This window comes from Scyliorhinus torazame, chromosome 2 (assembly GCF_047496885.1).
Source record: "Scyliorhinus torazame isolate Kashiwa2021f chromosome 2, sScyTor2.1, whole genome shotgun sequence".
Classification (NCBI taxonomy): Eukaryota; Metazoa; Chordata; class Chondrichthyes; order Carcharhiniformes; family Scyliorhinidae; genus Scyliorhinus; species Scyliorhinus torazame.
In genome coordinates this window covers 211,050,655-211,064,854 of record NC_092708.1, presented here as the reverse complement: position 1 = coordinate 211,064,854, position 14,200 = coordinate 211,050,655, and the positions used below count along the sequence as shown (strand labels likewise).

Below are 14,200 nucleotides of genomic sequence, written 5' to 3'. Positions count from 1 at the left end.
AATGGAAATGTGGAGCTTGTTCAAGGAACAGCTACTGCGTGTCCTTGATAAGTATGTGCCTGTCAGGCAGGGAGGAAGTGGTCGAGCGAGGGAACCGTGGTTTACTAAAGCAGTCGAAACACTTGTCAAGAGGAAGAAGGAGGCTTATGTAAAGATGAGACACGAAGGTTCAGTTAGGGCGCTCGAGAGTTACAAGTTAGCTAGGAAGGACCTAAAGAGAGAGCTAAGAAGAGCCAGGAGGGGACATGAGAAGTCTTTGGCAGGTAGGATCAAAGATAACCCTAAAGCTTTCTATAGATATGTCAGGAATAAATGAATGACTAGGGTAAGAGTAGGGCCAGTCAAGGACAGTAGTGGGAAGTTGTGCTTGGAGTCCGAGGAGATAGGAGAGGTGCTAAATGAATATTTTTCGTCAGTATTCACACAGGAAAAAGACAATGTTGTCGAGGAGAATACTGAGATTCAGGCTACTAGACTAGAAGGGCTTGAGGTTCATAAGGAGGAGGTGTTAACAATTCTGGAAAGTGTGAAAATAGATAAGACCCCTGGGCCGGGTGGGATTTGTCCCAGGATTCTTTGGGAAGCTAGGGAGGAGATTTCTGAGCCTTTGGCTTTGATCTTTAAGTCATCTTTGTCAACAGGAATAGTGCCAGAAGACTGGAGGATAGCAAATGTTGTCCCCTTGTTCAAGAAGGGGAGTAGAGACAACCCCGGTAACTATAGACCAGTGAGCCTTACTTCTGTTGTGGGCAAAATCTTGGAAAGGCTTATAAGAGATTGGGTGTAGAATCATCTGGAAAGGAATAATTTGGTTAGACATAGTCAACACGGTTTCGTGAAGGGTAGGTCGTGCCTCACAAACCTTATTGAGTTCTTTGAGAAGATGACCAAACAGGTGGATGAGGGTAAAGCAGTTGATGTGGTGTATATGGATTTCAGTAAAGCGTTTGATAAGGTTCCCCATGGTAGGCTACTGCAGAAAATACAGAAGCATGGGATTTAGGGAGATTTAGCAGTTTGGATCAGAAATTGGCTAGCTGGAAGAAGACAAAGAGTGGTGGTTGATGGGAAGTGTTCAGACTGGAGACAAGTTACTAGTGGTGTACCACAAGGATCTGTTTTGGGGCCACTGCTGTTTGTCATTTTTATAAATGACCTGGAGGAGGGCGTAGAAGGATGGGTGAGTAAATTTGCAGATGACACTAAAGTCGGTGGAGTTGTGGACAGTGCGGAACGATGTTACAAGTTACAGAGGGACATGGATAAGCTGCAGCGCTGGGCTGAGAGGTGGCAAATGGAGTTTAATGCAGAAAAGTGTGAGGTGATTCATCTTGGAAGGAATAACAGGAAGACTGAGTACTGGGCTAATGGTAAGATTCTTGGCAGTGTGGATGAGCAGAGAGATCTCGGTGTCCATGTACATAGATCCCTGAAAGTTGCCACTCAGGTTGAGAGGGTTGTTAAGAAGGCATACGGTGTATTAGCTTTTATTGGTAGAGGGATTGAGTTTCGGAGCCATGAGATCATGTTGCAGCTGTACAAAACTCTGGTGCGGCCCCATTTAGAGTATTGCGTGCAATTCTGGTCACCGCATTATAGGAAGGACGTGGAAGCATTGGAAAGGGTGCAGAGGAGATTTACCAGAATGTTGCCTGGTATGGAGGGAAGATCTTATGAGGAAAGGCTGAGGGACTTGAGGCTGTTTTCGTTAGAGAGAAGAAGGTTAAGAGGTGACTTAATTGAGGCATACAAGATGATCAGAGGATTGGATAGGGTGGACAGTGAGAGCCTTTTTCCTCGGATGGTGATGTCTAGCACGAGGGGACATAACTTTAAATTGAGGGGAGATAGATATAAGACAGACGTCAGAGGTAGGTTCTTTACTCAGAGAGTAGTAAGGGTGTGGAATGCCCTGCCTGCAACAGTAGTGGACTCGCCAACACTAAGGGTATTCAAATGGTCATTGGATAGACATATGGGCGATAAGGGAATAGTGTAAATGGGCTTTAGAGTGGTTTCACAGGTCGGCGCAACATCGAGGGCTGAAGGGCCTGTACTGCGCTGTAATGTTCTATGTTCTATGTCCTAATTTGGCCCCTAAGGAAATCGGATGGATCATGGCGACTGACCATTGATTACCGGGAACTGAACAAAGTAACCCCAGCAGCAGCCCCCACTATAGCCACGTGTCCCGAGACCATGCTCAAACAGGGACTCCAGTCAAAATGTTTTTCGGTTTTGGACATTAGTAATGGCTTTTGGTCCATTACATTGGCTAAAGCATGCCAGTACACATTCGCCTTCACATTCCAAGGGCAACAGCACATGTGGACGTGCCTTCCACAAGGCTTCCACAACTCCCCCTCCATTTTCCACCGACAGCTGGCAAATGGATTAGCAAAATGTTCCCGCCCCGATTGTCTGGTCCAGTATGTAGACAAATTGTTACTACAGACAGACACAAAGGGAGAGCACATTTCGCTTCTCGCCGAACTCCTAGCACTCATAAAAGAAATTGGTTGTAAAGTCAACCCCAAGAACGCCCAGATTTTGAAAGAGAAAGTGATTTACTTGGGAACAGTGATCATTCATGTTAAACGCGAAATCGAGCAAAAGAGAATTGACTCAATCGTCAATAATTTTTATTAAGGTTTTCATAAAATATCAATAACAAAATGAAAAAAGGAACCCAACAGGGTTAAGTACAAAATACGGTCAAGAAACGCAACCCTCCCTACCCCTCTGCCCCCTGTACACAAATAATAAATTAACATTAACACCCCGACTGAACACAACAGGTATATACACCCCCCTGGACCCTCCAGTAGAAATAACAGAAACAAAAATAAATATAAAGTAACTTGAACTCCTCCTCCATTTGCTCCACCAGCCTTGTAAAATTAAGCCTATGCAGGGCCCCCCAGCTCCTGGCCACCTGGACCCCCAAATACCTGAAGTTCCTCTCCGTCGTTTTTAGTGGGAGTTCGCCAATCCCCCTCTCCTGGTCCCCTGGGTGAACCACGAACAGCTCGTTTCCCGCAGGGGAAACCTATGTTGAGCTTGTACCCGAAAAGTCCCCGAATTCCCAAAGAATCCTCATTACCTCCGGCATTCCCCCCACCGGGTCCGCCACATATAGCAGCAGATCGTCCGCATAGAGCGACACCCTATGCTCCTCCCCACCCCGCACCAACCCGCTCCAGTTCCTTGACTCCCTCAGTGTCATAGCCAGGGGTTCAATCGCCAGTGCAAAGAGCAGGGGGGACAGGGGACACGCCTGCCTCGTCCCATGGTGCAACCTAAAGTACCCGTACCTCCTCCTATTTGTGGCAGGCCCATTTATTCCTAAAACACCTCCCAGGAAAACAGGTAGTACACCCCAGAGACCCCAGCCCACAGACATGTGCGCACCCCTGAAGATTTATGTGGATGGCTCCTACACAGTGTTAAATGGAAAGAGAATTACCGGTTGAGGTATATATGTAGAGGACGCGCAGGGACGTGCCCTAGATGAAATTTCATTCCAGTTGCCAGGACACTTAGGCTTGCAGGCAGCAGAACTGGCAGCGATTGCATACATTGTAGACCACCCAGACTCGTTCCCGACCCCAGCAGACATCTATTCGGACAGCTTGTATGTCTGTAATAGTTTGACAGAATTCCTACCCCTGCGGGAAACAAGAGGTTTTGTTTCCGTGGATGGTAAACCCCTACCCTCAGCCCCATTACTCCGCCATATCTTAGAGACAGCGAAGGATAGGAAATACGGAATAATTAAGGTTCGCAATCATGACCGTTCTTCCCCCCCGATAACAGACGCCCTAGCGAAGGCAGGCTCCAGGCATGGTTATTTTTGGAACACCCCCGAAAGCATCCCAGTACACGCAGTTCAGTCTCACAGACCAACATTCAGGATCTAGCGAAGGCACAGAAAGAGGATGAGAAACTCAGGGAAGTTTTAATGGGAATCTTCCCAGCCCCGTATGATAAATACAAAAACGCAATCAATACACACGACGGTGTGACCTTAAAGGATGACATTTGTATAGTTCACAGTCAGGACAGGAACCAGATCATTTGTCAGTTCCATGACAATCATAGGCACCAAGGAATTGAACCCACCCTAGCCCACGTCAGACCGCTCTGTTGGTGGTCTGATTTAAAAATCGATGTAACACACTACATTAAGAATTGGTTAATCTGTGCCCAGAACAATCCGGACAGATATGCTAAAAAGGCTCAACTTAGTCATACCCGCCCCGCTAATGGACCGTGAACAAATCTCCAGATAGATTATATAGGACCACTACCCCCGTGCAGAAATGGTTACAAGTATGTGTTGGTGGTCATAGACACCTTCACAAAATGGGTGGAAGCATTTCCATCGCGAACTAATACGGCCAAGACAACGGCTAAAATATTAACACACCACATCTTTACAAGATGGGGCATCCCACACAGTATAAAGTCCGATCAAGGCTCCCATTTCACAGGACGTGTAATGAAAAACGTCCTCACGATTTTCGGCATTAGACAAAAGTTCCATATCGCATACCACCCCCAGTCAAGTGGTATTGTGGAGTGAATGAATAGGACATTGAAAGCCACCCTCAGGAAAATGGTTAAGCAAAATAACTGCACCTGGGATTCAGTACTCCCATTTGCTTTAATGTTTTTAAGAAACACGGTATCCACGTCCACAGGATACACCCCCCACACCCTCATGACCGGACGCCCCATAAAAGGCACTGAGTATTTATTAGGACTGGATTTGGCCAGCCCCGCAGTTACAGCCCTCACGCATGAAAATGCAGTTAAACAACTGATACAGAACTTAAAGGCAGCCCAACTCGCAGCAGCAGTGAGTCTTAAAACCAGGAAGAAACAGAGCAAGGCTTGTTTCGACAAATCAGTATACGCCAATGAATTTACAGTGGGGCAACAAGTTCTGCTTTCCCTTTACAACCCCAGTTCATTCCTTTCCCCCAAATGTTCCGGACCGTACTCCATTACGGACAAAGTCAGCCCCTCAGTATACAAAATAACCTATCCCAATGGTAAGTCTGCGTGGTTTCATATAAACCAGCTCAAGGCTTACGGCTCGCAGAATAGCAACACACACCACATCCTGCTTACAGCAGTGGATGAGCACGCCCCGCCCACAGATGACGTATTCCTACCCTCTCCCAACCACTCCAGCCTGCCCTCAGACACGACTTCAACTCCGCCCCCAGAGGCACGACACCACCTCTCCCTTCCTTCAACTAGCAGCGACAGTGATAGCGATCACGATGACGATACCACAGCACACCACATTACGACTATACCCCTGCACCAGGCCCCACTCCCAGTGAATCCGAGCATGATTCTACTGACCCATTTGAAATTACTTATATCAAAGCCCCTGACCCAGACCCACCGCCCAACGATTACGGATTGAAGCATAGTAGCTCGAACCTCGACACACGATTCTGGCACCGAGACAATTCGTTCAGGCTCATCCGGAATGCTGAGATGGACCCCAATTCGCCCCAAGCAGCTTTAGCACGGTTACTACAGTCAAGAGTTTGGCAGCCGGGAGAAGATGATGACTTAGAGTCTGACTCCCACCAAACAAATCCCTTTGCCACCCTGTTCGCTATTGAGCAGTGAGGTGTCCAGATGATGGAGAAAAAAGGAACCGATGGAGAGATACGATGTCCTTTCTGATGGAACCTGCACCATGTTTGTTGTATGTTTGTTCGTTCGTGTTAACGTTAAGTGTTGTCCGTAAACCCAAAAGTTTTCACGGCCGCATGTCACCACACCTTTGACGCCTAACGCCTATTAATGGAACAAGTTTGTCCCCAGCCAATAGTTCAGAGGAACTCGTTTGTCGACAGACACGACTCATAGTTACTCTCCTGATTCGAGAGGAAGCCCCCATGACAACCATATTCTTACCCGTTCTTGCCGGTTGCTCAGGCAGTGGAGAAACGGCATTGGTCCCCTCCCTGCCTGAGGACACCCACTCTGGTCAGCTACGCTCGGGTAGAGCACATAAGGCATTGATCACCATCCTACCCGGGGATTCCACCCATTTCTTACCTGCCGCGGCCCATTTTGGCTCATTACGTTCAAAATTCTTTTGTTTGGTTTTGGCAACCCTTAGGTTGCTTCCCTATGCTATTTACATCCTCAAACACTGGGATGGTAAATCACGCAGGCTGCGAGACAGCTCGCAATACAGCAGTATTTTTCTTAGATGTCTAGTCCAAATATTCGGTTTAAAAAAGAAATGAGGGAGTCACAGATGGTGACTAATTATAAAGGGAAATTGGCAATAAAGGACATAAAGACAGACATACGAGATCTTAAGTCAGATAATAACAGACATTATGCTTGTGTTCACAGAACTCCGGAACCTCAGGAACCCCAGAGGAAGACAAAGAAGAAGACTGACAAAGATGAAGACAACCTTCGTGTTCACATGGATCTTAGAGGGATTCCTTCAGTTGCGCGCGGACGCTGCCCCCTGAACCCTACCACACAAACCGTAAATGATTCTCACCCCTGCAATACACCCGAGATAACTAGCCCCGCGACAGCTAGCAATACCCCGACCTGGTGTGATCGGTTTATCACCTGGTACTCACTCTCATATGTAGTCGAAGCACTCTTAGTGCCGACGATACTTTGCCGTGTCGTGCAAGCGTTTAGAGTTAGGAAATGGCAAAAGAGAGCATATCGCTCTCGCACCCCGGTATACAGGTTTAGGTCCCCCATTTTCGGATTTCACCAGACCCCCGAACCCATTGGGATGGATTAAAGAGCATCCATTTTCTTTATATATTCTGTGGAATAAAGAGATTTAAACTTCTGTGTCTGACTGCCGGGCCAGAGAAATTTTTGTGCTGCTATTTTGTACAGGTTAAGATGTATAGATTATTTTTGGACTGCTTGAATAAGGATAGTTTATTGAGAATAGTTAGAGGTTCCAGTTTTTTTATTTTTCTGTAATGCATGTATTAATGTCATAGCGCCCCGTAGAGTTTTATGACAATGAATGTATTTAAAATGGTTTAGGTGAAATTGTGTTGCATAGGATAGGACAGTGTAGAACCTAAGTATGGGTGCCCCGGTTGGTCAGAGGATGAAGACAACGTAGTAGTGTGATCCTTCACGCTTCGCGTTGAGGATCACAAGGAGGGAGTGTAGCCATCTGGGATGGCCACGTCCTGATTAAAAAATGGACACCTGCAAAGAATGCAGGGAAAATTGGACAATACTAAGAAACAAGCAGGTGCAAGGTCTGTCTGTTGATTAGAACCTTAAGCTCTCAGACAGGACAGAAACTGCTAAGCAATCTACATACTAATGAGCCATCTCCGGGGACAAAAGGGAAACATTTAGATACACAATGTTAAGGCAGACAGCCCGGCGCCAGAAGAGACTGAAACAAAGCAAACCAACGGTCACCAGGACACGTCCAGGAATCAGGGAACCACCCCTCTATTGGAGGAAGATCGATATGAATGATTGGGAAAGGCCCAATTAATTGAGGCCAAGTTCAAAGCCTGCCCAAAAGTGCACAAAGCCCTTTTTAGTATAAAAGGTATTCCCCAAGGGAGAATCTTTCTTCTTTGGCCTTGGCTCTCAGCGAAGAGAGAGACCAGCCATGCACCTACACCAGACCAAGTAAGTTCCAAGTCAACGCACGCTACGAGATAGACGCTCCTAGTTGCTATCCTGTAAACAGCTCAACCCAGCAGCCTCAGAACCGAGCAACGGCCATTGTTCCTCTGACTGAGTGGGCACCTGAAGCTAAGTAAAGGCTTTAGTAATAGTGGTAGTTTAGTTTGTAGAGTTTATGCATGAGTAGATTTGACTGTGTGTAAATAAATGAGCATTGCTTTTCAACTTACTAACTGGTGTATCGAGTCTTTGATCAGTAGTCGGTTCTGAACCTTGTGGCGGTGTCGAAAGATACCTGGCGACTCTTGAGCAAACGTAATTAAACAGTGCCAAATTAAGAGACAACAGCCAAAGTTAGCAACAGCAGCAAGTGGGAGAATAGTGAGGTGCGCATCTATCAGGACCTGGGTGCGGAGCTGGCCAAGAGACGTGCGGGGTTCAACCGGGCAAAGGCGATCCTCTTTAAGAAGGGGGTGAAGTTTGGGGTGTTATACCCAGCGAGACTTTGGGTAACGCACGAGGACCGACACTATTATTTCGAGTCGCCCGATGATGTCTGGACATTCATTAAACAGAAGAAGTTGGACTCGAGTTAAGAGACGCTTAATGTTTCGAAGATGGGAGGTGGAGGCGGTTTGTAATTGTGTTCTGTTTTAATCAAGATTGTGGTTAGTCGTGGGCGAGAGAGTGGGTTGGAGGGCGCTTTGTTTAGAAGGTGGTTGATATGGGGGGAGGGGGGCCCTGAAGTTAGAATTACCCTTCGGGGGACTGGGTTCTGTTTTAAGTGAGTGTGTCTGTTCGGCTTTATGGTTATGCTAATGATTTTGGAGAGCTGATGTTTACTTACTGGGGAATGTGATCTTGTAAATAGGTTTTTTCTATGCGGGGAGAGGGGTCCGAACAATAAGGCGATAGTCTGACCGGCGCCAGGGGCGGGGGCTATCGGGGTCAGCATGGATCAGCTGACTCTCGGAAGCATGGTGGGGGGTGAGTTAGTGTTGAGTTGGTGTTGGATTTGGGAGATTAGGTTTCTGGTGTTGGGGGGGGGGGGTGGGTGATGGCTGCTCTGCGGGCAAGGGAGAAATGTTCTTCAGGGAATAAAAGGGAGGTCGGGGGCAACTGCTGCTTAAGTAGGTGCCCGGGGAAGCGGGGGGCGCGGGTGGCCTAAAATGGTCTGGGCTGGCCTAAAATGGTGATGGCTAGTCGGCAGGGGGTGAGGGGGGGCGGGGGGGTTGGTAGGCCCCCGTCCAGGCTGATTACTTGGAACGTGAGAGGTCTGAATGGGCCAGTGAAGAGAGCACACCTGTTCGCGCATTTAAAGGGACTGAGGGCAGACGTGGCAATGCTCCAGGAGACATTCTGAAGGTCACAGACCAGATGAGATTAAGGAAGGGTTGGGTGAGTCAGGTGTTCCACTCAGGGCTGGATTCGAAGGCCAGGGGGTAGCAATTCTGATCAGCAAGTGAGTGGCATTTGAGGCTGGGAGAATAGTGGCTGATAAAGGGGGTGGGTATATCATGGTGAGTGGGAAGCTGGAGGGGGTCCGAGTGGTGCTCGGGAATGTCTACGCCCTGAACTGGGATGTCATGGATTTAATGAGGCGCGTGTTAGATAAAATCCTGGACCTTGAGTCACACAACTTGGTCATGGGAGTGGACTTTAATACGGTCATTGAACCTGAATTGGACCGCTCAAAATCCAGGACAGGGAAGAGGCCGGCAGCGGCAAGGGAGTTGAGGGGCTTTATGGAACAGATGGGCGGCGTAGACCCCTGGAGGTTTACACGGCCGAGGGTAAAGGAGTTTTCCCTTTTCTCCCACGTCCACAAAGTTTATTCCCGTATTGATTTTTTTGTTCTGGGCAGGGCGTTGATCCCAAAGGTGACGGGGACAGAATACTCGGTGATTACAGTTTCGGACCATGCCCCGCACTGGGTACATTTGTGGCTTGGGGAGGAGAGAGGGCAACGTCCGCTGTGGAGACTGGAGGTGGTTTGTGGGCGGGTAAATAAGAGTATCCAGAACTATTTGGAAACAAACGCCACGGGAGAGGTATCAGCAGCGACGGTCTGGGAAGCCCTGAAGGCAGTTATTAGAGGGGAACTTATATCGATCCGGTCCCATAGAGAAAAGAGGGAAAGGGCGGAGAGGGAGAGATTGGTGGAGGAGTTACTCCGGGTGGATAGGAAATATGCGGAGGCCCCGGACGCAGGACTCCTGAGGGAGCGGCACAAGCTTCAGGCAGAGTTTGAATTGTTGACCACAGGGAAAGCGGTAGAACAGTTGTGGAACGCTAGGGGTGCGGTGTATGAGTATGGGGAGAAGGATGCTGGTGCACGAGTTTAGGAAGAGAGAGGTGGCCAGGGAGATTGGGGGAGTAAAGAATAAGGAGGGTAACTTGGTCTTAGACCCGGAGGGGGTGAATGAAGTTTTTAAGGAATTCTACTGCAAACTATATGAGTCGGAACCCCCGGCGGGTGCGGAAGGGATGAGGCAATTTCTGGACCAGTTGAGGTTCAAGAGGGTGGAGGAGGGTCTGGTGGAGGGTCTGGGGGCACCGATCGAGACAGAAGAAATAATTAGGGGGCTGGAGGGCATGCAGTCGGGCAAAGCTCCGGGGCCGGATGGCTTTCCGGTGGATTATTTAAAAAAGTTTCAGAGGTGTTGAGCCCACTATTGACGAGGACCTTTAATGAGGCGAGAGAGAAGGAAATCCTCCCCCCTACAATGTCACAGGCCTCGATCTCACTCATTCTGAAACGGGTGAAGGACCCTGAACGGTGTGGGTCTCACAGGCCAATCTCGTTGCTAAATGTGGATGCCAAGCTATTGGCTAAGACCTTGGCCACGAGGATAGAGGATTGTGTCCCGGGGGTGATAGGGGAAGACCAGACTGGATTCGTTAAGGGCTGGCAACTTAATGCTAATGTGCGGAGGCTTTTAAATGTTGTTATGATGCCCTCGGAAAGAGAGGAAGCAGAGGCTGTGGCAGCGATGGATGCAGAGAAAGCTTTTGATCGGGTGGATTGGGCGTACCTGTGGGAGGCGCTGGATAGGTTTGGGTTTGGTGAGGGCTTTATCCGGTGGGTGCGATTGCTGCACCAGGCGCCTGTGGCAAGCGTGCGCACGGACCGGCTATGGTTGGAGTATTTTGAATTACACCGGGGGACGAGGCAAGGGTGTCCCCTTTCCCCCTTATTATTTGCTCTGGCCATTGAGTTGCTGGCCATCGCACTGAGAGCTTCAAGGAACTGGCAGGGGCTGGTCCGGGGGGGGGGTGGGGGGGGGATCTGGTCTCGTTCTATGCAGATGATCTCCTCCTGTATATTTCGGACGCATTGGAGGGGATGGGGGAGGTCATGCGGATCTTAAGGGAATTTGGCAGTTTCTTGGGGTATAAATTGAACGTGGGGAAGAGCCGGCTGTTTGTGATCCAGGCTAATGGACAGGGGATGAGACTGAGGGAGCTGCCGCTGAGGAGGGTAGAGAAGAGCTTTCGTTACCTGGGTATACAGGTGGCCCGGAAGTGGGATTTGTTGCATAAGCTCAATCTAACCCAGCTGGTGGAACAAATGGAAGGGGACTTTAAAAGATGGGACATGCTCCCGCTGTCTCTGGCGGGGAGGGTACAGACTGTGAAAATGACGGTCCTCCCCAGGTTTCTATTTGTATTCCAGTGCCTTCCCATCTTCATCCCTAAAGCCTTTTTCAAGCGGGTTAATAAGATCATCTCGGGATTTGTGTGGGCGAACAAGACCCCGCGAGTGAAGAGAGTGCCGCTGGAACGCAGTCGGGGGGAGGGTGGGCTGGCGCTGCCGAACCTTTCCAACTACGACTGGGCGGCCAACATTGCCATGATCAGGAAGTGGGTATTGGGGGAGGGGTCGGCATGGGAGCGGTTGGAGGCGGCGTCATGCAAAGGCACCAGTTTGGGAGCGCTGGTAACGGCACCTCTGCTGTTCTCGCCGGCCCGCTACTCCACAAATCCGGTGGTGGTGGCGACACTTGTAGCCACGTAAAATGGTTGCGTTCCGATTAATCTGGCCAAAACCCAGTTTGAAATGGCTAATCCGAAAGACTGCTGGGAAAAGCAGCTAACAAGACACAAGCAGGCAGCTGCAGACAGTATTGCATATTCGGCTCTGGGGAAGTTGGCCCAGATCGATACTCAGGGCTATCAACAGCCCATCAACCCAGGTATTTGCAGTTACATTCAGGACTGTTAGCAGCCCATCTATCCAGACAGCTGCAGTTAAATCGGCTATCCCCGGGAACAATTGCAACATATTAGCAATTGAATACCGGGCCAGACCTGTCGGCGCCTGCAGTGGCCGAAACAAAGACAGGTGAGCGACCACCCCCCGATCAAGGAATCGCCTCACCATTGGACACATCGACCCCAGGGATTGGGAACAAATCCAATCACTTGGGACTCACGGTCAAGGGCCGCCCCGGGAGGCGGAAAGCCCCTGGGCCCTATAAAGGTGAGGGGCCAAGTTCAGATCTCTCTCTCTCTCCTCTTCGCCTGCTCGAGACCTTCGCAAGAACAGCAACCGGCAACAGTAAGTTTGAATCCAGCGATCGCTATCCGGTAGAGACACCTAGCCACCGACCTGTAGCAGCCTATTGAATCCCGCGGGCCAGATCTGATTGGACAAGCCATTCGTTTCCCTGACCTGGTGGGTTCTTCCTAAGTTAAGTATTGGCCAGTAGTGATAGGTTTATTATATGGATAGTAGTATTAGTGTATTAATATTGCTTGTTGTATATAATAAATGACCGTTGTTTTAATCCTTACTGAGTGGTGAGCTGTATTATTAATCATAACTTGAACTTGAACCACGTGGTGGTATCATAAAGATACCTGGCGACTCGGACTTCCGGGTGCGGCGATGACCAGCTGAGTCGCACGTTTCGGCAGCTCCCGGTGGAACGGACTTTTGGGCTCTTAATAAGAGCCCCAACGGCAATTTTAACAGCTAAAAGTACTGTGCGGTGAACCAGAAGGGAATCCCCCCTGGATACGGATGACAAAAGGAGAGGAAGGTGGCCGGATTGCGGTGGATCCTTTAGAGCAGCGGCAAGGAAGGCAAGCAAAAACCAAGATGGCGTCGGAAGGTGGCAGTTTAATATGGGGCCCTGAACAACACGAGTTTTTGAAACGCTGCGTGGAAGAACTCAAAAAGGAAATGAAGAAGGAGCTGTTGGCCCCGATATTACAGGCGATCGAAGGGCTAAAGGAGGAGCAAAAGACCCAGGAGCGTGAGCTTCGGGTCGTGAAGGCAAAGGCTGCCGAGAATGAGGACGACATACAGGGCCTGGTGGTGAAGACGGAGATGCACGAGGCACACCATAAACAATGTGTGGAAAGGCTGGAGGCGCTGGAGAACAACGCGAGGAGGAACAACCTAAGGATTCTTGGTCTTCCTGAAGATGCGGAGGGAGCGGACGTCGGGGCATATGTGAGCACGATGCTGCACTCGTTAATGGGAGCGGAGGCCCCGGCGGGTCCGCTGGAGGTGGAGGGAACATACCGAGTGATGGCGCGAGGACCGAGAGCAGGAGAAATTCCTAGAGCCATAGTGGTGAGATTCCTCCGTTTTAAGGACAGAGAGATGGTCCTTAGATGGGCAAAGAAAACTCGGAGCAGTAAGTGGGAGAACACGGTGATCTGCGTATACCAAGACTGGAGTGCGGAGGTGGCGAGAAGGAGGGCGAGCTTTAATCGGGCCAAGGCGGTGCTTCACAAAAAGAAGATAAAATTCGGAATGCTGCAACCGGCAAGACTGTGGGTCACATATCAAGGGAGGCACCACTACTTTGAGACGGCGGATGAGGCGTGGACTTTTATCGTGGAAGAAAAATTGGAATGAGCGGGTTATTAAAAAAAAGAACGTTTGAAACAAAGTGGTGGGGCGAGTATGGGGGGCGAAGAGGGGGGTAAAAAGGGGGGAAAGAGGAGTTTTATGTTATTAATCCTGCGATGTGGTAACTTTTCTCTCTTCCACAGGAGGTGGTGGGGGGAGGAAAGGAGGTGGCAGAGATGGGGCGTTGGCCATTGGGGGCGGGGCCAAGGGGGAAGCGCGGGCTCGGTTCCCGCGCTATGATAATCATGGCGGGAATAGGGAAGCAGGAAGGAGGGGGCGTCGCACGGTGCGAGCCGAGGTCACGGGGGAAGCCGAGGTCGGCCAGAGTTTGCTGACTTCTGGGAGCAACATGGGGGGTGTAACTACGCTAGTTGGGGATTTAGCGGGGGGGTGGGAGGGGGGAATTATTGGGCTGCTGCTGCTGGGGAGAGGGGGGAGCTGGTATGGGGTGGGATGGGCGGGGGGGCGGGCACCGCCTGGGGGGGACACAGCTGCGTGGGAACCGGCTGAGGAGCTGGAAAAAGGGGATGGCTAATCGACAAGGGGGGGGGGGGTAAAAAGCCCCCCAAACCCGGCTGATCACGTGGAACGTGAGAGGGCTGAACGGGCCGATAAAGAGGGCACGGGTACTCGCACACCTTAAGAAACTTAAGGCAGACG

The 14,200-nt window shown here is 49.9% G+C and overlaps 1 long non-coding RNA gene across 1 annotated transcript in view; it reads left to right on the top strand.

The window, feature by feature from the left end:
• LOC140395515 (uncharacterized) overlaps positions 1 to 7,903 on the top strand; it is a 30,238-nt gene extending 22,335 nt beyond the window's left edge. The window contains exon 2 of the long non-coding RNA XR_011936225.1: positions 6,394 to 7,903. This is a non-coding gene — a long non-coding RNA (uncharacterized lncRNA). The remainder of the gene's footprint in view (positions 1 to 6,393) is intronic.
• Positions 7,904 to 14,200: the final 6,297 nt, after the last annotated feature.